The sequence below is a fragment of the Hordeum vulgare genome, chromosome 5H, assembly GCF_904849725.1.
Source record: "Hordeum vulgare subsp. vulgare chromosome 5H, MorexV3_pseudomolecules_assembly, whole genome shotgun sequence".
Lineage (NCBI taxonomy): Eukaryota > Viridiplantae > Streptophyta > Magnoliopsida > Poales > Poaceae > Hordeum > Hordeum vulgare.
This window is the reverse complement of record NC_058522.1, coordinates 315,139,890-315,161,820: the sequence shown is the minus strand read 5'-3', so window position 1 is coordinate 315,161,820 and position 21,931 is coordinate 315,139,890.

Below are 21,931 nucleotides of genomic sequence, written 5' to 3'. Positions count from 1 at the left end.
CACCAGAAATTTGTGTACCAATCTTTTTGAAATCGACAACAGTGTTTAGACTTTTCAGCAAATAGGTATTGTTCTAACTCTGGTCGATATGCTCCCGTGGATATATAAAAATGTCGAGCATCATCTTGCTTGTCTGGTTGGAGCTCCCAAATTTGACAACGTTTACCAGGGTCTCTCTAATAAAGAGTGGTTATAAGTTCTGCTTGTTCTGTAACATTTATCATGTCCGGCATATCCTGATAAGAATCATTAACTAAACTTGGATCCGCCTCACTAACTGAACTTAGATCCGCCTCACTAACTGAACTTCAAGTAGTCAGCTTAAAAAAGCATTAATCTTAATGGTGTTTGGCCCTGCTTTTCTTTTCACTATTGTTGCCTAAAGTTCGATAGAGTGGTGAGCTATGATGAGCTAAAAAAGTACAGGAATTGCAGCCAATAGAAACTGCAACCATATACCTGAATATGCAGTTATACTTATGCAGACAGAATCGACACTTTGGATAGCCGAGTAGAGCAGCGCGATGGGCCGGCGAGCCGTGAGCAGACGGAGCGGCGAGGGCGAGCAGACCGTAGACGGAGCGACTCGAGTCTGGATATTGGAGAAGCAGTACTCTGGAGAAGGGCAAGCTGCAAGCACTGAAGCATAAGAGGAGCCGAGGCAGCAGTGCGGCAATTAAACTAAAGTCTGGAAGACTGGAACGACGGGCGGCTCAGCGATTAATCCCATGTACAGTTAATTATGCACTTATGAAAGAGTGCTCGGTACCTGCTATTTTCACACAGTTTTTTCCTTGAGGTAACCTGATGGGGGGGGCAAGTACATGTATACTTCCGTGATCACGTATATACTACCAATACTTCAGGTGTGAGTTGGTCGTTGGGGGGGAGTGTAACGACTAAGATGCGGTCCTTTCCGATCTGGGGATCGAGGCCCCGAATTGGAAAGGAGCGCATCTAAGCGTCTCGCAAACAAGGTATCATTGCACATACATAATATCAACAGAATGACAATAAGGGGTTCAATTGCCATCTCATAAATATATCAGAGTACATCACGCATACAATCAAAGTAGTTCCGCTACGGACTACAAAACAAGGGAAATGGCTATGCTACCCTGCCTGCTGGCCCATGATCACGACCACGCCTCAATCTTCTGGATAGTTCACGTACATGTGGTCGTTCTCCTTGTCGTACTGCCACGCCAGCTGCGTGCCGTCGGGATCACCTGTCTCTAGGGTACCTGAACCTGTTGGTGTTGTGAAGGAATCTGTGAGCCACGGGGACTCAGCAATCAATGACCTCGGTGCAAGAACTAGTCAAGTTATTAGGTTGGATAGGGTAGAGTGTTTAAGGTTGCAGCATCCTAAGCTTGATTTGGTGGTTAACTTACGTAGAACTTGTATGAAGGTGGTCTATACTAGCGGTCGATAATACTTGATCACTAAGTGATCCTGAACACCTACATACGTCATTCATAACCCCACCGTGTTCCCGATCGAAGAGAGATCTTCGAGGGGACAGTCACGGTTACGCACACAGTTGGCAATTTTATTAGCTTATGTTTAAGTTATCTATTATCGGATGTAAACAAAATATTCCAAGTTGCCACATAACCGCGGGCATGGCATTCCGAAAGATTAAACCCTGCAGGGGTGCTCCAACTAGTCCATCACAAACGTACACAGGCCGCAAAGTAATCCTCTATCACGAATCTCGTGATCTCGTCGGATTCCTTAGAGGAAAACCTCAACTCTGGGGAGAACCAAAGCTTCACTGGGAATCCTATACGCAAGATATATCGCTAAGGTAAGACAAGACTAGCAGGACCTCCCGGCGTGTCGACGACCCTGATAAGAGCCGCGTATCTCAGTCTCAGGACACGCCGGATAAGCGAAGCGTACAGTGGCGAGAGAAATCTCCCGAGTTGCCCCGGGATGGCCCCGCACGGTGCTCTAGTTTGGACCAACACTCATGAGGAGCACTGGCCCGGGTTGTTGGTTAATTTCCTCGGGTAGGCCATTCCCTATGGAGATTATTATTAAGTGATTAGCAAATTAACACCAACGTTGGGTCCTGCGGGACAAGTCTTAACACTACGCGATTTATCGAGGGGGTCCCCATAACAACCCCGAACGTGTTAGGAGCGATCAATATGGAATCAAACACCGGTAGCCGGTAACTATGGTGGCAATAACGGAACAAAGCACACCGGTCCTTCCGTTATTTACCAAGTATATAGGTGCATTAATTAAATAATAGAATTTAAGATAATGATAACAAGCTCATGTTATCACATGAGACAAAGCATCTGCATCTAGCAACGCTAACATTAGTAGTTGAGCAAAGCCTACTTAGCCATTCAAGTTTGCTAGGAAGGGATCAGTGTTTGGGTTCATGGCATATCAAGAGGCAAATATTTTAGTGGTAGGCAGCAAGCATATGATAAGGAAACGTAATCTAGCATAACAAGTCTAAAGATGGAATCAAGGTCATATCATCTTGCATGTGATATCCTCACCTTGGAATGGTTCTTGTTCGTCCTGCACGTACTCTCCTGAATCCACGTACTCGTTCTCCGATCCTAGTGCTACCCAACATAAGAATAACATCCAATGAACAACAACACCTCAAGGTGCAACAAGCACATGATGCATGAGATGAATATGAGCATGCATCACTATTTCTATCACTATCACAAGCATAAGGAGTGAATACATTTTCCTGGACAGAACTGCATCCTAAGCTACTTTGACATGCATGAGAATGACATGACCAGATGCGTCTCGAGAAAACAATGCCAAACCATATAAAGAACATTACAATCGGAGCTACTGATCAACGGGAATCAACGAAACAAGATATGAAGCCCTACATGTCAAAATCATCACCGCACACTCAAATGGCACAACCCTAGTATTTCCAGGTTGCCAAGACATAAAACAAACAAACATGGATGGGGTGGATCAAGGAAGAACACCACATCATCAACTAAGCACTCACAAACATCATAACACTTTGTGAGCTACATGCAAAGCACCTACAGCCACCCAAATATGACAAATAATATATGTGGTTGTAGCTATCCAAGAATACTACAAGCACAAGCAAGAATCACACAAAAAGGAATTAAACACAGAAAGTTACAAGGCTACATGCAAGGCTTACCAGGAAGAGGGAGGCGAGATGGGGAAACGAGAGAGGTGGCGGCGGCGGTTGAGGAAGAAGAGGGAACCCTAGCTTCGGGGAGGCACAGACGCCAAGATTAATAGGGGGCCTCGACGTTAGTGCCTCACGGCGCAGAGCGTGCTCTCTCTGGTGGACTGACGAAAAGGCAGAGAGAAGGGGGAGACGGCGTCAGGGAGGAGGAAGGAACGCGCGTGGGCTTCTAATGCGCACGGGGAGAGGGAGGGATGGGCCGACCTGTGGGAGTGAGCCCACAGGTGGCGCCATTTAAAAAGGAAACACTCCGTGGACTCTTTCTATTTACAGAAATTAACAGGGAGTAAAACAAAACACAAGAAAAACTACAAGTGCTAAAAATAAAATAGCACTTCTCCTGGACATGTAAAAACAAGACCTATTTAATAAAAATGACAACAAGAATTTAGGAGCAAGTATTTATTTTACAAAACAGCCATGGCTTGATCTGTTTTGTAATTTATGCACCTTAAAACACCCACTCAAAACCAGCAATACACTTCTCTCATCCACCACAAATCAAACCTAACACATGAGCTTTTTTAAAAGGGGAAAGGAAGGAGTGCATCTTGACATAGAGAAGAATTAGAGAGAGAGGGAGGATGTTTTGAAACCTAAGCAAACACAATCACATGCATCACCCCACACAAGCTAAACATCACATGCACATGATCACCACACCACATGAAATCATATGACCACATTTTGGTAATGCATGGAGGTGGCTGGCCCAACCAACAAGCTGTGCTATCACCACGTCTACCATAGTTTGCTAAACAATGAGCAACTCTATTTTGTTCTCGACTAATTTTAATAGGAATAACAACCCTATCCGAGAGATGCCTCCTATTCTCCGAAAATAGATTACCGTAGGCCGATTTATCAAAGGACTCCTCCACAATCATCTTGAGAGCCACAACACAATCAGCTTGAAGAACAATAGTGGATTGAGAGTGAATCACCGCCAGCTCTAACCCTTCTTTCATCGCTTGTAGTTATGCTTCAAGAGCTTCGTTGGAATAGAACAATTTGCGATAGGAAGCAAAGATAACAGCCCCTTTGTTGTCTCGAAGAATCATACCAGCGCCTACTGACCCATCCACCGGATCATAAGAACCATCCACCGATAAGGCCACAACCTGCACCGCCGGAGCTAGCCATGGCTTACATGGAAGAGTTGTGGGAATTACCATTGTATGTGCAGATACCGTGACCAGGGTTTTACCTTTCAAAATCTCCTCAACACTCAATGCTATATCTTTGTAGGAGTTGTAGTAGTTTGACAGAAACGAGCATGATATATCCAACGGGGGAATAGTTTTGCCATGTATGATCTCATTCCTTAAATGCATAATCCGCCATAGCACCATGATGATCCTGCTCCGGATTAGTTCTTGTGACTCCATTAGCAGCTGTAGCAACCACTCTGGCCCGGTACATATGATATATGTCCTGTTAGGCAGTGGCCAGGACCTTTGCATTGAATCCCATAGACGAGCGGCATTAGGACATACCAGCACAGCATGAAATGATGTCTGCTCCTCACGTCCACATAGGGCGCAGACAACAGATGTTCCTATATGTCTCTGGTATTTCTCAGCCAGTGTAGGGAGTGAACCGGAGATCACCCGCCAAGCAAAGTGTCGCATCTTTGGAGGTGCAGCCGCATTCCAGACCAGTTTCTACAACGACCGAACACCCGATGGGGCTGAAGAAGAAGCACATGTGTTGATTTGATCCCAAAAGGGTGACATTGCAAAAAGATACACACTTTTGACCGTCAGATTACTTGATCTATCCCAAGGCCATGACACAAAATCATCCATTTGGCGCGAAGAGGTTCTGATCTTCAGAATAGAGTCAACATCAGCAGGGCAAAAGAATTGTTGCAGCAAACCAATCTTCGAGTTCCCGTAACCGTCCAGAAAATCCTTTACTTTGTTAAGGCGACAATTGCGCTTTGGCAGAATAGGAGTGAAAGGAGGACCCCTAGGAATCCACGGGTCCCTCCAGACACGTATTTTTGCACCATTGCCAACCCTCCAGATCATACCTTGTTTCACCAATTCCAAACCATACTCAATACCCTTCCACACCGCCGAGGAGTTAGCAGGAAACACCGTATCAACCAGATTGCCATTAGGGAAATATTTTGCACGTAGTAGTTTTGCACAGAGGGAGTCCGGAACAGTAAGAAGCCTCCAGGCTTGTTTGGCTAACAAGGATTGGTTGTAAGCACACATATCACGGAAACCCAAACCACCTTGAGACTTAGGAAGAGACATCCGTTTCCAAGCAATCCATGCCATCTTTTTCTTCCCATTCTCCACCCCCCACCATTAGTGTCTAATCATTTTTGTTAATTCATCACACACAGAGAGAGGTAGCTTGAAGATACTCATGACATATACCGGAATGGCTTGAGCAACGGCCTTGATGAGCACCTCCTTGCTGGCAAAGGATGAATATCGTACACCCCAGTCAACCAAGCACTTTCTTAATCTGGATTGCAATGACTCAAATCGCCCCTTATGTATACGTCCTTCTGGAACTTGGAGACCCAAATATTTAGGTTCAAAAGCTTGTTGTGTTACACCGAGAATCTGTTTGACATCCTCTGCAACCTGAGTAGAACAACTCTCAGCAAACAGGATGGAACACTTAGAGGGGTTTATAAGTTGACCCGTCGCTGAAGCATAAGTGTTCAACACATCCTTCACAATCGTCGCCGACTCAGAAGAAGCACGAAAGAATAGCAAGGAATCATCAGCAAATAGTAGGTGAGAAATAGCGGGTGCACGCCTACAAATTTTGATAGCTTCTAATCCTCGTTGTTGGACAACCACATGTAAGAGAGATGACAGGGAACCAGCCACAAAGAGGAACATGGATGGCGATAAAGGATCACCTTGTCGTATACCATGGGTCGATGAAAATTGCTGCAATAATCTGCCATTAAATTTAACTGAATATCTCACAGACCTCACACATTCCATAACCAGAGCAACCCACCTTGGTGCAAAACCCCATTTCAAAAGTGCAAGCTCCAAATAGTCTCAATCCACTCGATCATAGGCCTTCGAAAGATCAAGCTTATAAGCACAAAAATCAGTACTCCCAGGGGAGGACTGGATATGATGTATACATTCAAACGCAATTATTGAATTATCCGAGATCAAGCGTCCTGGAATGAAGGCGGTTTGATTTTCTGAAATCAGCTCTGAAAGGCAAGGACGTAGCGTATTAACCATGCACATAGAAACAATCTTATATATGACATTGCATAGTGAGATTGGCCGAAAATCCTTCAAAGATGTCGGGTGTTGGACTTTTGGAATCAAAACAATGCATGTATCATTCACTCCCTCTGGCATATGCCCAGTAACAAAAAATTGTCTTAACGCCTTAATAATTTCCTCCATCATACAACTCCAATTCCTCTGATAAAAGCGAGACGGAAAGCCATCAGGACCAGGTGCTTTTAATGGTCCAATTTGGAATAATGCATCAGAGATCTCAGTGTCAGAATAGGGAATAAGCACGCGGAACATCCAGAACATCCACTGGAACTAAAGTTGGGTCTTTCGTATATACCTCCTTAAAATAAGAGGTAGCCATCCGCTCCATCTCCAAGGGAGAATTGCACCACGAGCCATCATCTTTCTGTAATCTGCGGATGTTATTTCTCCTCGCTCGCCAAACTGCTTGCCGATGGAAAAAAATTGTATTGCGGTCGCCCTCCTTCAACCAAACAATCTGACTACGCTGCAACCACATCATCTCTTCACGGTAGAGGAGCTCATCTAGATGTTGCAACTTCTTACGAATCAGTACTCTATCGGCACCGCTTAGCTGTAGGTTTTCAAGCTCCTTACGAAGCATCGCGATTTGTTTCTCCACCTGCCCGAAAGTTTCTTTGCTCCACTTACGAAGGTCAGCCATAACAGTTTTCAGAGAAGCCGCCACATTACCTAAATCGCCGACCGGTCGGGATCGTGCCCACGCTTTGGAAATAATGTCTCGGAGCTTTGAGTCATGTTCCCACATAATCTCATATTTCGGCGACCCCTTACGGCGATGATCATCCGATGCATCCAGGAACATCAAAATGGGGCAGTGGTCAGACCTGGGGGAAACGAGGTGTTGCACCCTCACGTACGGAAACAACTCCCTCCGGTCATCACATGCACATGCCCGGTCTAACCGAACTCTCACATTGCCTTGTCCATTCTGACCATTATCAAAGGTATAAGGCACTCCGAAGAAACCTAAGTCCACCAATTCACATAGCATTAGGGTATCTCTAAACGCCTCCATTTGACTTTCCCCTGTGCTAGTCCTCGAGAGATGCTCGTGTTGCCACAAAGCTTCGTTAAAGTCACCACAAACCACCCATGGAAGGGCCGAGGTTCCCTTTAACCGGACTAAGTGATCTCACATACGTTGACGGTGCTCCACCCTTGGTTCTCCGTACACAAAGGTGGACCTCCAGCTCTTCCCAGCTCCATTATCCACGACAACCACATTAATATATCGCTTACACGACTACTGTCACATTTAGTGATTCATCCCAGAATAGTGTGAGGCCCCCTCCACGACCCTCGGAATCCACCCCACAGAAGCCTTTTAATCCCAGTTTCCACTTCATCTTTTCCACTTTAACACTTGGTTGTCTTGTTTCAGCAAGAAAGACCAAGCTTGGGGAATGGGCTTTTACACAAGAGTCTGAACTTCACGAACTGTCTGACGGTTCCCCACCACCCGGCAGTTCCAGACTACATGACTCATTGGGACTGACGGCACTCCTCGAGGGAGCCCGCCGGAGTATCATCAGAGGTTAAAGTTTCACCTCCCACCTTCGCTCTTTTACTGCATACGGTGTATTTATAAAATGTTCACATGTGTTAGAACAAAGCTTATAATACATAAAAGTATAGAAAAGAATAAAAAATTAAAAGAAAACAAGAAGAAAAACTAAAACTGAAAGAGAAAAAGGGGAAAAGAAAAAAAAAGGCAAAAGGAGTATTAGGTACGCTAGTCTACATAGGATGCTATGCCCTTAGTGCTGGCAATAAGACACGATGTACAACAGTGCTAAAAAAAGAAAAGGCACAGGCTATGGATAACAGTAAAAAAAGAAGAATAACAAAAAAAAATCAGATGTATGTCAACTTAGATGTAAGGGTATTATTCTACACTAGCAAAAGGGTACATGCGTTGCAACGGGAGAAAGAAATACCACACGGCACACGCTCTTAATTTATAAAAAATGTCTATAATTTGAGAATTTATAGTTACGATACAAATAAAGATGGTCTTATCCTACAAAAATGCAGTTCAAAATTCCACGGGTCTTCTATTTTAACACGGCTTGCATGTAGATTTAATACGTACAAAGAATCAGTCAAGTGACCTTCAGTTTCATCTCTAATCCTGATTTTGTTGACGTGTTCATCCCCAACCCGGATGATTACCGGTATGAAAGAAAGACGAAACTTATTTATTAAGATTGCACCCTAGATAGTATTTTTATTAAACGTTTAACAGATAAAATAATATCATATTTAAATTCTACATATTTTTCTAATCAAATTCCATGTATAATATGTTAAATTTGGAGTTACGGTTTAAAAGATATGAGTATTTAAAAAAACATTTAATATATACTACGAGTTTAATGTTATAAACAGTAAGTGCTTTTTTGTAAAATCATCTCGGTGGGTTTTCCAACGGAAGCGATAGCCACTTTATTATTACTAGCAGAATAGCCCGTGCGTTGCAACGGGAGAAAAAAATACCACACGCTTTTAATCTTTTTATAATTATTTTAATTTATTAAAATAATAAGCTAATAAACTAATGTAGTTAGTCCTATCCTATTTTGTTGAAAAATCAACCCGTCCATTGTTAATTCCATCATAATGAGAAATTAAAGCGCGGGTTGAATAACAAAAATTACAAGGGCTTTTTTTTATAAAAATGTCGTGGTGGGTTTTTCGACGGAAGCAATAACCGCTTTATTATTACTAGCAAAAGGGCCCATGCGTTGCAACGGGAGAAAGAAATACCATACGGCACGCGCTCTTAATTTATAAAAAATGTCTATAATTTGAGAATTTATAGTTACGATACAAATAAAGATGGTCTTATTCTACAAAAATGCAGTTCAAAATTTCACAGGTCTTCTATTTTAACACGGCTTGCATGTAGATTTAATACGTACAAAGAATCAGTCAAGTGACCTTCAGTTTCATCTCTAATCCTGATTTTGTTGACGTGTTCATCCCCAACCCGGATGAGTACCGGTATGAAAGAAAGACGGATAATGACTTATTTATTCAGATTGCACCCTAGATAGTATTTTTATTAAACGTTTAACAGATAAAATAATATCATATTTAAATTCTACATATTTTTCTAATCAAATTTCATGTATAATATGTTAAATTTGGAGTTACGGTTTAAAAGATATGAGTATTTAAAAAAATATTTAATATATACTACGAGTTTAATGTCATAAACAGTAAGGATTTTTTTATAAAATCACCTCAATGGGTTTTCTGACGGAAGCGATAGCCTCTTTATTATTAGGTAAAGATTATTATATATATATATATATATATATATATATATACATATATATATATATATATATATATATATATATATATATATATATATATATATATATATATACACACACATATATATATATATATAGTATAGACATACCTTATTTGTTTTGTCCATCTGACTCCATCGGTAGTGCATGATTCAGATTCGTATTTAGATTGGCGGTAGGAAGGAGTAGGCACGGTGTTTGCGGGTGGATTGATTGTCTTCCCGGATACGGATTGCAGTGTTTATAAGAGAAGGCAAGGGAGGGCGGAAGGAATCAGCCTCTGTCTATCAGAGAAGGGCAGGGAGGACTAGACGAATCGGCGAATAATAGTACTCCTATTACGGCGTAGAGGAAACAAGATTAAGAATGCCAAGGCGTTTAGCGGATGCCACCGGCGGTGGCCGTGCAGCCAAGCGTCCTCGCCGGCGGCGGAAGCACCTCTACCTTGTCACGGAAGACTGGGAGCAGGGATACAGCATCCGCAAGGTAGACCTGGAGGACGATTACGATGACAATATCCACACCTGCGAGAAGGAAAAGGAAGAGGAACAAGCAGGCAACAGCTCACGTAGGCACTCCGAGCGGCGCTTGCCACCGGCGGTCTTCCGCCTGGAAGCTCCGCACGAAGGCGCCGAGCACTTCACGGCGGCCTTTGGCACCAAAATCATGGCCTTGCATCACACGCCCAGGCGCTACGTCCCCGTCTTCGATGTCCACACTCGGTGCCTGAGCTTCGGCCCTCGGATGCGGAGGAACCCGAGCGCCCCAATCTACATACCCATCCAAGACAGGCTCTACGGTCTGGACTTCGACACCTTCGAGATGCTCGATCCTCCTCCGCCGCCTGTTGACCCCAACTGCCGCGGCATGGACGACGTGCCCAAGTGGCAGTCGTGGCGCCGCCTCCCGAGGCCACCCTTCAAGCGCGGTCGTGTCACCTCGCACGCCGTGCACCCTGACGGACGGACCATCTTCTTCAGCGTCGACGGCAAAACTGGCGGCACCTTCAGCTTCGATACCATGGCAAGCTCCCCACGCTGGACGCGCAGCGGCAACTGGAAGCTGCCCTTCGAAGGCCCTGCACACTACGACCGTGACCTGGACGCCTGGGTTGGCCTCACCGTCACCGAAGACACCGAAGACGAGGACATGCTCGGCCACCTCTGCTCCTGTGACGTGCCGTCTACTGGTGATGACGACGGTAGACAGCCCCCGGCCTGGAAGCTCAGCAAGGAGAAGCTCTTGTGCGAGGAGCCAGAGGAGAAGCACATCGGCGCTGCCCTTGTTCACCTGGGCACGGGCTGCAGAAGCAAGTTGTGTCTCGTGCAGTGTCTCTCCCTGGACGACCGTGAGGAGGGCATGTACAAGGAGTACCTGCCTGAGCGCGAGCGCCACCTGCTTCGGCTGATGACGTTTTCGCCGGTGTATGACAAGAATGGGGACCTGCGGACCGCCGCGCACCGTCGCGTTCGTTCCTTTGAATTGCCCAAGTCAATGACGGAACACTATGACTTCTTGCAGCAACCTGTGGCATTCTGGATGTAAGCCAACAGCTTCTGTATCTTCGCCAACGTTACTCTTTGCCTAAGTGGGCACTGTGCGGTGAGGTGCTGACTGTGCAAGGCCCGGATTCACCGCCGTATATATGGCTGTTAGACTATGCTCGGCGGATGTGCCTGGCCTTTTCTCTTTCTTTTAGATGAGCCTGACTTTCTCTTTTGGTTGTGTATTCAACATGATTATCTCTGATGGATAAAGGAGCAACTGCCCGCTTCTCCAGAAAATAAGTGCAGCTACTCTTGTTTACATTTTGTTTCTGGCTGTCGAATTCGGTTAAATTGCTAGATTTCTCTAGATTATTATATTTTTCTTTCATGTTTAGTGTGAGGTTTGCCTGGACAATATGATTTTTAAGTACAGTATTTTCCGTGCTGATTGCTGAACCTAGCTGTATTTTTTTATTATTTTGAAACGGATCAAAAAGGCATGCCTCGTATATATAATTAAAGGCGAGTGCTATAAATCATCTGACTTGAAATCAGTCGGGTCGGTAGCCATTCGATACATCATGCGTGACCGCTAGATAGGCCAACACTGCTTCATCGCTTTATCCCCCCCCCCCCCCCCCGAGCATCGGTTCATGGCTTTCTTCTTTCCCGAGCACACGCAACAGTTTGCCGCTCAGTCGTGTATGGTAGCAACGCCGGTGAGCAGCGGTGAAGGCCATGGCTGACGTTGTAATTGAGCGCACTGTGGTGACGATGGAAGCTTCGACGCGACGCGGTGGTTGCTGCGATGCAATGCCGACGGCGAGAGATGTTGCAACGCAGCACCCGGCGGCCATGCCGGGAGCTGCGATGCAATGTCGGCGACGACGGTGCATGTTGCCATGCAGCGCCGACGGCGACGGGGATGTCACGATGCAACCGCGTTCGGCGACGGGTGTTGGGACGCAGCATGCAGCGGCCATGGCTGAAGCGCTGCGATGCAGTCCAGGGATGTGATGCGATGCAGCTCCAGCAATGCTCCAATGCAGCCGCCGCGACGCTCCATTGCAACCCACGATGTGAGAGGAATCTAGGCGACGACGACGGTTCTCCCTGTCATTGTGGGATGTGGTGTTACCTCTCCTCTGGTCCGTCATGAGCGAGAAAAGGGGAAAAGAAAGAGAAACTGGTGAAAGATTGGCTCCGTGAAGATAAGGTGGAGGGGGGGACAGCTCCGTGAAGATAAGGTGGAGGGGAGTCCCCGAGAGAGACACGTGGCGAATGAAGAAAGCGGTTTACTGAATAGTAATTTCGTCCGGCTAATTTTGAAACATTTTCATAATTAAAAGAAGAAATAGTTTGATTGTGTTGCAAATACATCCCTTTTTAGAGGTGTTACAAATAGAATGTGTCTAGGACACATCTAGATGTGACATAATTATTGCATATCTAATGACTACATTAGACATAAAAAAAGAAAAGAAAAAAAATACCAACACCAATCTCCGTGTAAGATCGATGATATAGAACTTAAATGTGTAATACTTATGTTACATCTAGATGTGCTTTAGCAACACTGTTACAAATACACCGCTTAGTACAACAAAGGAATTACTCTTCTGACATAAACGCCCCTAGTTTCTTAGCTCCCGCGGCCATCCAAAGCAAGGCCTCTTTATTGATGATGTCTATAAGAATCGTGGGCGGCATCCCTTTGTTGTTGAAAAGACATGCATTTCTTTTCTTCTAAACCGATCATGAGATGAGCATGGCTAATTATAGATGTCATGACATTCCTATTTGGTAGCGGAGCTTTGGACATGCCAATCCACCAATCTTTGAGGGAGCATCGCAAGAGCCATGTGGAAGTATCCAAATGATGAAGTTGAAGCCAATACTTGACCATCTCCCGGAGTCTTAGAGTGTAGTGGCACTTGAAAACAAGGTGGTTGATGGACTTTTGTCTCCTTCTGCAAAGCGGGCAATCATCGCAATTTGCTACCCTCGCCTGGCCAATCTATCCACGGTCCAAACTCTATTTTTGATGGCCAAGCATGCGAATAATTTCGCCTTCGAAGCGGCCCAAGTTTTCTACACCACACGTTCCATAGGTGAGTGAGTCATGAATTATTTTTGAGTCTTATAGGTGGACTCCCCCGTGTAGCAGCCACTTGATGTGTGCTTCGAAGTAATTTCGTCCGCCACGTCGACAAGGGTAAAGCCAGGGATAGTTTCCCAAAGCTCAAGAAATTGGCGGAAATGAGTGATGGAAAAGGCGTGTAAGATCATGATCTTGGACACCCAAGCATTGTCTTTTAGAGCTTCCTATCTCTTCCAATTTTTCTCTTAGAAGCCTCAGAAGTAAGAGGAGCAATGCCCCTTGGCTTCCGGCCTTGTACCCTAGGGGCGTCCCAAAAAGGCGTTCTTGCACCATTACCGATGGTGATGGTCGTGGAAGCATAAAAGGAACTCTTAGTCCATCTTGGTGTAGGGATTAACCATGCCAACCCACATTTTTGTTGGCTCCTTTCATGCGATCCAAAGCCATCTTAGCCTAAGGGACCTAGCAAAATTTTCAACGTTGAGCACCCTAGGACACCATACTTGATATGCGGGCAAATGGTGCTTTAGTTCACCTTGCATTTAACACCAGTTTTTTTGTTCATGCACTTCCAAAGGAAAGCACGTTGAAGCTTGTTTACCGCATGGAGGGTTCTTGGTGGGACGACAAGGGGGTGATGAACTAAGTTACTTGAGCGGATAACACTAATTTAGACAGAGCAGTACAACCCATTGATGTCATGTTTGCCCCATCCCACAGGACCAACTTGGTTGTCGCTTTGTCCTCGAGGAATTGAAAGTCGACCCTTTTAAGTTGACGGACCGAAAGGGGCAACCCGAGATATTTCATGGGGAAGGCATCCCACTTAGCTGGAAGGCTTTGAAGGATGGAAGGCGAGGTAATGTGCCCACAACAGATGAGAACCACCGAGCTCTTGTGGAAGTTGGTCAAGAGGCCCGTGACATCACCAAAACGGCGGAGGATGCGTGATAGGTTATCAATATCACTCTTCATGAGGGATTGAAGACAACCGCGTCATCCGCATAGAGCAATGTTCTGATGATGGCACCACAACCCTCAATCCTATGGAACAACCCTTTGGAGGTGGCTCCTTCGAGAATTCTTTGTAGGGGTCAATAGCAACGATGAAGAGCAGTGAAAAGGGCCCCCTTGCCATAGACCACACCCATGAGTGATTGGGGCGTCCGATACATTGTTAAGGAGGATCCTCGAAGAAGACGTACATAGGAGGGCGGAGATCCAATTTCGAAAGGTGCTTGGGAACCCCCTCCAACGAAGGAGGTCAAGGATGTATTTCCATTTCATGGATTGGAAGGCCTTCTGAATGTCAGGCTTGAAGAGGAGGGATGGTGTCTTGTTTTTGTGTAGTAGACGCGTAAGTTTCTTCACATACATGATTTATCATGGATACTTCTCGTCTTGATGAACGCACTTCAGGCATTGGAAACTAGATGCGACATGTGACAGTTAAGACGAATGGCCAGGATCTTGGCGATGAGCTTGGCAATGGCATGAATGAGTCTAATGGGATGGTAGTGTGAGATCTCCTCAACCCCATCCTTCTTGGGGAGTAGGACGACATTTGCTGAGTTGAACTAGTGCAGGTTTGCCGAGTGAAGGTTTCCAAACATGGAGATGACGTTCATGAGGTTATCTGTGATAGTGTCCCAGCATTTCTTGAAAAATAGACCAGTGAAGCCGTCCAGTCCGAGCGCTTTATCACTAGGCATTTGGTTAACGGCCTCGCGCACCTCGTCCATATATATTGGGTGCACGAGGCTAGTCAAGTTGTGGCATGAAAGCCAAGCTCCTCCGAGTTTAGGCCATTGGCCGCAGTGGCCCCTTTTCCCATGATCCCCAAGAATTGGCCATGGATGATATCGTCCTTACGTTCATGGTCCATAACCCACCATGTTTGTGCTCTATGCGGTGAATGTGGTTCTTGCACCTTCTAACATTGACCCAATGGTAGAAAAATTTGGAGTTGCCATCACCTTCGTGGAGGTTGGAAATTCTTGCACATTGCTTGTTTCTTGCGCGGCCAACGATCAGGAGGCCCACAACCCTCCTCTTGAATATAGCCGTGAGAGCCAACTTGTTAGGCGAGAGGAGTCGCACATCTTGGGCCATGTGAAGGTGAATGATCACTAGAAGGGCGGCGTGATAGAGAACCTTGCAGTTGAGAACAAGCGTCTACTCCATGTTGTGAGCCTAACTCCGTCCTTGTTCCAAGCCTCATAGGATATGGTATGGCTTGGCGTGGTCAGTGTGCTTGTTCCAAGCCTCATGGACGACCTTGTCGAAACCCGGGAGTGAGGCCCAAAAGTTTTCGAACTTTAATCTATAGGCGCATCCACGACCCCTTTTCGTCCGCAAGAACAGGGAGCAATGATCCGAGAGGGGCGAAGATATGGCGTGGAGGATGTGAGTACCATACTGCAAATCCCACTTCGCGTTGTAGAAGAACGAATCAAGTTTACAAAGTGTTGGGTTCTCCCTTTCCTTGCTCTAGGTGAAGTGCCTCTTTTATAGATGAATTTCCTTTAGGTCACAACACTGTAGAGTGTTGCGGAATCGAGTAATGCGTCTCTGGTTAACATTTCTCTTATTTTTATTCGAGGCTATGTGTATTGGATTGAAGTTACCTAAGGCGAGCCACAAAGTGTAATGGGCCGGCTTTTGCGAAGTGAGCTCCGCAAAGAAAGCTTCTTTGAGTATGGAGGCGTTAGGTCTATAGACCGAAGTAATCTTGAAGTAGATGCCCATGGCTCTAATATGGACCATGCGTGAAAGGAAGAAAGTGGTGATGGTGATGTTATTTATGTCGATTACGTGGTCGTCCCACAACATGAGAATGTCCCCCTAGTTCGCGAGCCTAGTTGTATTATTGGTAAAATTGCTTACTTGATCTTCTACTGATCAGCATTAGAAAAAGTGGTTATGTCGTAGTTTCTGCCGATGACTTTTTGAATACTCTCTTTGTCCACGTGTAGAGGTTGCATAGTGAAAATCAGATACGCTCTGCAACCCAAATGATCCAAATGACCCTCACTATTTTCTCGTCCTACACGCATCGAATAAACGCTTCTCCTAGAAAGCAAAGAGAACCCTTGTGCTGTAGGTCATTGATGATTGGTCCCTGTTTAAAGTTGACGCTCCATATAAACTCATTTTGTTCCTATCATCCTGCATACACGTATGGACGTTTGCCATACCTACATTGAACATGCTATGGTTTTGGACATTCTTGAGATGATCCAAATTTTGCCAACAGGTAGACACCCATGATAGGTTTGAAAAATATTTATTTAAAAATATAATTTAAACAGGTGCTTAAAATGATTATATTAAGTTTTGAGCAAAACTAACAAATACAAAGTGATAAAAACAGTACATGCTTTTTAAAAAGCATTTAATAAATATTCGAAGACTAATGAATTTAAAATAGTTACTTAAAATTATTCTTTTTGTCTTCCAAATAATGTTAATTTTTTAATAGGTTTCGAAAAGAATAATAAATTTCAAAAAGAGAAGAATTATTTTCTGAAAAGAAGAAAAAAACTCATTATTTAAACCCGCTTAAGTGTTGGGCCAATTAGGCGACGACATCGCTCCTGTCTGGTGCCTGCTGGCCTGGCCCAAGCGCTTGCAAAAATGGAAAAAATACATCGACTAAAAGAATGTAACCGTATCCAAAATGTATCCACAAGTTCCAAAATATTTCCAATTTTCAAAATTCGTTCACAAATTAAAAAAATTGGGGTATCTCAAATAATGTTTAACCTTTCAAAGTTTCTTTGGAATCTAAAAGTTGTTCTTGTTTCAAATAAATTCTACACAGATAAAAAATATTTGTCGAGTCACAAATAAAATCAATCACAAATATATTTTAGATTTTATAAGAAAAATCCCAATTTGTTAGTGTTTTACAAAAAAAGTCAAAAAAACGTTCATGTTCAAAAATCTCTTTGCTTTTTTTTAATAGACATGAATAGTTTTTGGAAATTTATGTACAGCATTTCAAAATGCGAATATTTATAATTTCTTGAACAAAATTTTAAAAGGTGAACATTTAAAAATATATATTTAAATGTGCGAGTATTTTTTGAAAAAAGAAAAATGAAGCAGAAAATGAAAAAGAAACAAAAACAAACAGAAGAAAATAAAAATAGTAAGAAAAAGACAGGTAAACTGCAGTAAACCGGTTGCTGAGAAATAGTTATTGTAGTCCGCGTTTCCTTATTAGAGACATAAGCTTATTAAATAATAAGCTACCTCCAGCGCAAAAAAATAAAAATGATAAGCTACCTGCAAAAAGTTGAAAAAGAGACATAAGCTTATTAGCTGGTGTGGCTAGCGACAAGTGGTCGAGCCTGAGTTACACGGTTTGAACCCTCACACTGTCATTGCTTTCTCGGTGAACTTTTCTCCGTTTTCGCGCGCGACAATTGGCAGGTTTCATGTGCGTGAGGTCGCCTATTTGATGCTACTTTCCGAACGTACAGCGTATACTTGACGGAGATGTAGCGGATCTTGTACTACGAGTACTATACTTGACGGAGACGCGCACGACGGCGGATCACCATCAGGGCCATCCACAGCAAACAACAGTTGACTAGTGAAATCAGGAACAGATGCCATATATCTCCTCCATGCTGGGTGCTATTCCATCTGCTACAGCGCGAGAATAACGATTGGCCGACTGCTCCATGTCCCGCCGAGCTGCCGCCGATTGGACGCGAACCAGAAACGATCCATCCATCCATCCTCCACGTCCACGTCCACGTCCAAGTCCAACGGCAACTGCAATGGCAATGGCAATGGCAGACACCCCATTCTCCCCCGGTCGGTCACTCAACACGGACGGATTTGACCCCGGCCGGCCCTGCAGATACGAGATAGTACGACCACACTCGTGATCTCGCCATCTTCATCCCCTCCGCTCCGCTGTCCGTCAAGCATTCATTCATTTCAGATTCAGCGGAGCAGCCCAAGTTGGAGGCCGCCGAGCTGGCCGCTGCCGGAAAGAGAGGCCGGCCTTGAATCGCACGCCACCCTTTCACGTGCGGATTCACTCGCCAGCCAGCGCAATGCGCAACCACTGTTGCGTCGGTTCATAAAAGAGCGGCTAGCGGCGCGGGGCGGTGCATTGCATTGCATCCGTAGGGTAGGGGGGCCTTCAAACGCATCTCTCGAAACAAAACAGTGTGTGCGCGTGAGGAAATTAGAGAAATAAGTATATAGTATACTGGAGTGGAGTAGTACTGCGTGCTGAATCTGAATTACTATCAATCAGTCGCTCTTCCCCCTGAGCCTGCCTGTCTGTCTGTCTGTCTGTCTGACAGCAATCGGAACAGTGCGCGTCTGGTCACTGACAGGCGACTTTGGAACGAAACATTCTACTGACCACGGCTGATCTGATGAGCCTTGAATTGAATTAGGCATGTCCCTGTCTCGTTCCACGATGCTCTGATTTTGACATGTGGACCATGGAGCCGCATTATCCACCGGCTACTCGGCCCCGCCTGAATTTCCTGCCTGCAACCTCATAAGGTCAAATCCAGGCCCCACTCGTTTCGATTACTCGACGATTCTTGGGCAAACCCATATAATCCTATCAGCCACCCCAACTTCACTTTCCAGAGATTTGGTGATGCCCGGCCGAGTATGGGCAGCTAGCTCCATCGGTGCTACCCTACCACTACTAAGTACTGACTTAACAAAGCTGATGTTCATCTTTTTAAATCTTTTTAAATCTCAAACCGAGATTATGCGATATGGGCAATGACATCTGGAGAAAAACCTGATATAGAAATAGTTTTGCAAAGCAAGAACATGTGCCATTTTTGTCACTGCGGCAGCAGCGCCGGTGGCATGAATCTATTCTTGTTCCTGAGTGAGCAGGCATATATTATCCGATCACCGCCTCCACTAGAGAGGAAAGACAGGTTTGGCTGCTGAATGCGACATCTCTGCACCTCTGTCGCCATGGTTGGTGCTGCACTAGATCCATCCAGCCGCTGCTGCTGCTACCCATCCTTTTTCTTTCCCCTCAAGGCACCTATCTCAGCCTGGCAAGCAAAAGCAAATACTGTCATGGCATCTTTCGCATATCATACCTTAACCCAGTTGGAAGATTCTCCCTGAAATGTGGCTTGAATCATGCTAGAATGTGGCAAGGTAGCCCACAAGTGATGGGTAGATTTTGCATCTGAAAAATGCATTCAGATGAGCTACTAATGCTTAGGCAGCTAAAGATGGTGACGTTTTTTTGTAGATCATCATGACATTACTAATCATTGGTGAAATGAACTGTAGCACGTCAGGAAAAATAGTTCCATCGATTTAGACAGGTAGCATATGAGCAATGTGGTTCGATAGGTTAGAAGAATGGTGCCGCAAGCAAGCAGAGAGAAAGAGAAGTAGAAGAGTCAATTGGAGAGGAGTGCTTCTCAGTCCAACCTTCTCCTCCTACGTGGATCCAACTCATCCAATAGACTTCGGTTCCTTTGATGACAAATTTCCATCCTTTGCACTGTGCTTTTACACCAGTCACTGAATCTATGAATTTTGACCAAGTTGGATCTGCCTTTTCCATTTATTTTCCCCTTTTGTCAACACTCAGCACGTCAATTTCTGAAGCGAAAACCTGTCATGACCCTATAGCGATTAGAAAAGAGGCACGTCCCAGTCTACCTAAGATGTTTTTTTGTCAGGTCAATTCAGATCTAATCTTGTCCACTAATGGACCTACTCAAAACTGCTAGTTAGTTGGTCATGGTAGTCTTTAACAATAATAGCATCAAATTGCCATTACTGTTACCTTTTGGTAGCAATGGAACAAGACAAGATATCGTTTTTCGAAGTCCATATATTTTAGCTCTACCAACACAGAAGGACATAAAGAAAAACAAAACAAATATACATGTGCAAGTTGCTAGAAAGAACGAAAAACGAGACTGCACTGAAATAGCCAGTTGAACCAGCCCATTGTTTTGGAAACAAAGTACTAGAGCAACTCCAATAGCTCTTTTGTACCCAAAAATCTACCATTTTTGAAAAATTGAGACAAAAATAACACTCCGATAACTTCCGCAAACCCAGTTTTTTTATCAGATACCATACCGTATAACCGTCACTAAGGGTGTGTTCAGTTGGTGGAACCAAATGAAATGGGGCGGGTCGGTTCGTCCCAAAGGCCCATTCACGTGTTTAGATTGATAGAGAAATCGAAACCAGTCAATTCCAGGAAACGACATATTCCTTCAATATGCCGTTCCGCGCGGTCTCTCCAAATCGAGTGGGCCACGCGGAACCGGCTGCATCTCCTCGTCCGCTGCGTCTCCTCGTCCGCGTGCGCCGCCGCTGCCGCTCGTCCGCGTGCGCCTCCGCTCGTCCGCGTGCGTCGTGGCTGCCGCTCGTCAGCGTGCCTGCCGCTTGTCCGCGTACATCGCCGATGCCGCTCGTCCGCATGAGCCGCCGCTGCTACTCTCCCGCGTGCGCGACCGCCGCTACTCTTGGTAGGAGGCGAGGGTCCCGATCTTTCGATGAGATGATAACTATCAATTTGGTGGAGACAACTTTGATGATCCGACTACAAACATGCACGACGTTGCGCCTTGGCAATCTCTAAACCAACTCCAAGAGGTTACTGACCACGCCGGAGCACGATCAACCTGACCACGAAGATCTATTCCTGCAAACAATCGACGAACAAGAAAGAATATGATATTGCAATCTGAATATTGCGAATATAGATGAAGTATTGATAAGGGTGGGGATCCGAAAGCAGTCTTAGTCTGTTTTTTGTTCACAAACGAAGTACACGGAGTTGCAATGTCTAACTTTTAACTAAACACATCGCAAGCAAAAAGCTACTAGGTTGATCTACTTATATAGGAGCAAGGGGTGGCGGCCAAGGAGGTGGGAGGACGTCCCAAGGCAGCCTAAACTAACCCTAGGTCGAACAAGGCCTACGGGCCCAATTCGAGGTGATGCAACTGTTGGAAATATGCCCTAGAGGCAATAATAAAATGATTATTATCATATTTCCTTGTTCATGATAATCGTCTATTGTTCATGCTATAATTGTATTAACAGGAAACAGTAATACATGTGTGGATAAATAGATCACAATGTGTCCCTAGCAAGCCTCTAGTTGGCTAGCTCGTTAGTCAATAGATGATCATGGTTTCCTGATCATGGACATTGGATGTCATTGATAACGGGATCACATCATTGGGAGAATGATGTGGTGGACAAGACCCAATCCTAAGCCTAGCACTAGATCGTATTGTTCGTATGCTAAAGATTTTCTAATGTCAAGTATCTTTTCCTTCGACCGTGAGATTGTGCAACTCCCGGATACCGTAGGAGTGCTTTGGGTGTATCAAACGTCACAACGTAACTGGGTGACTATAAAGGTGCACTACGGGTACCTCCGAAAGTGTCTGTTGGGTTGGTACGAATTGAGATCGGGATTTGTCACTCCGTGTGACGGAGAGGTATCTCTGGGCCCACTCGGTAGAACATCATCA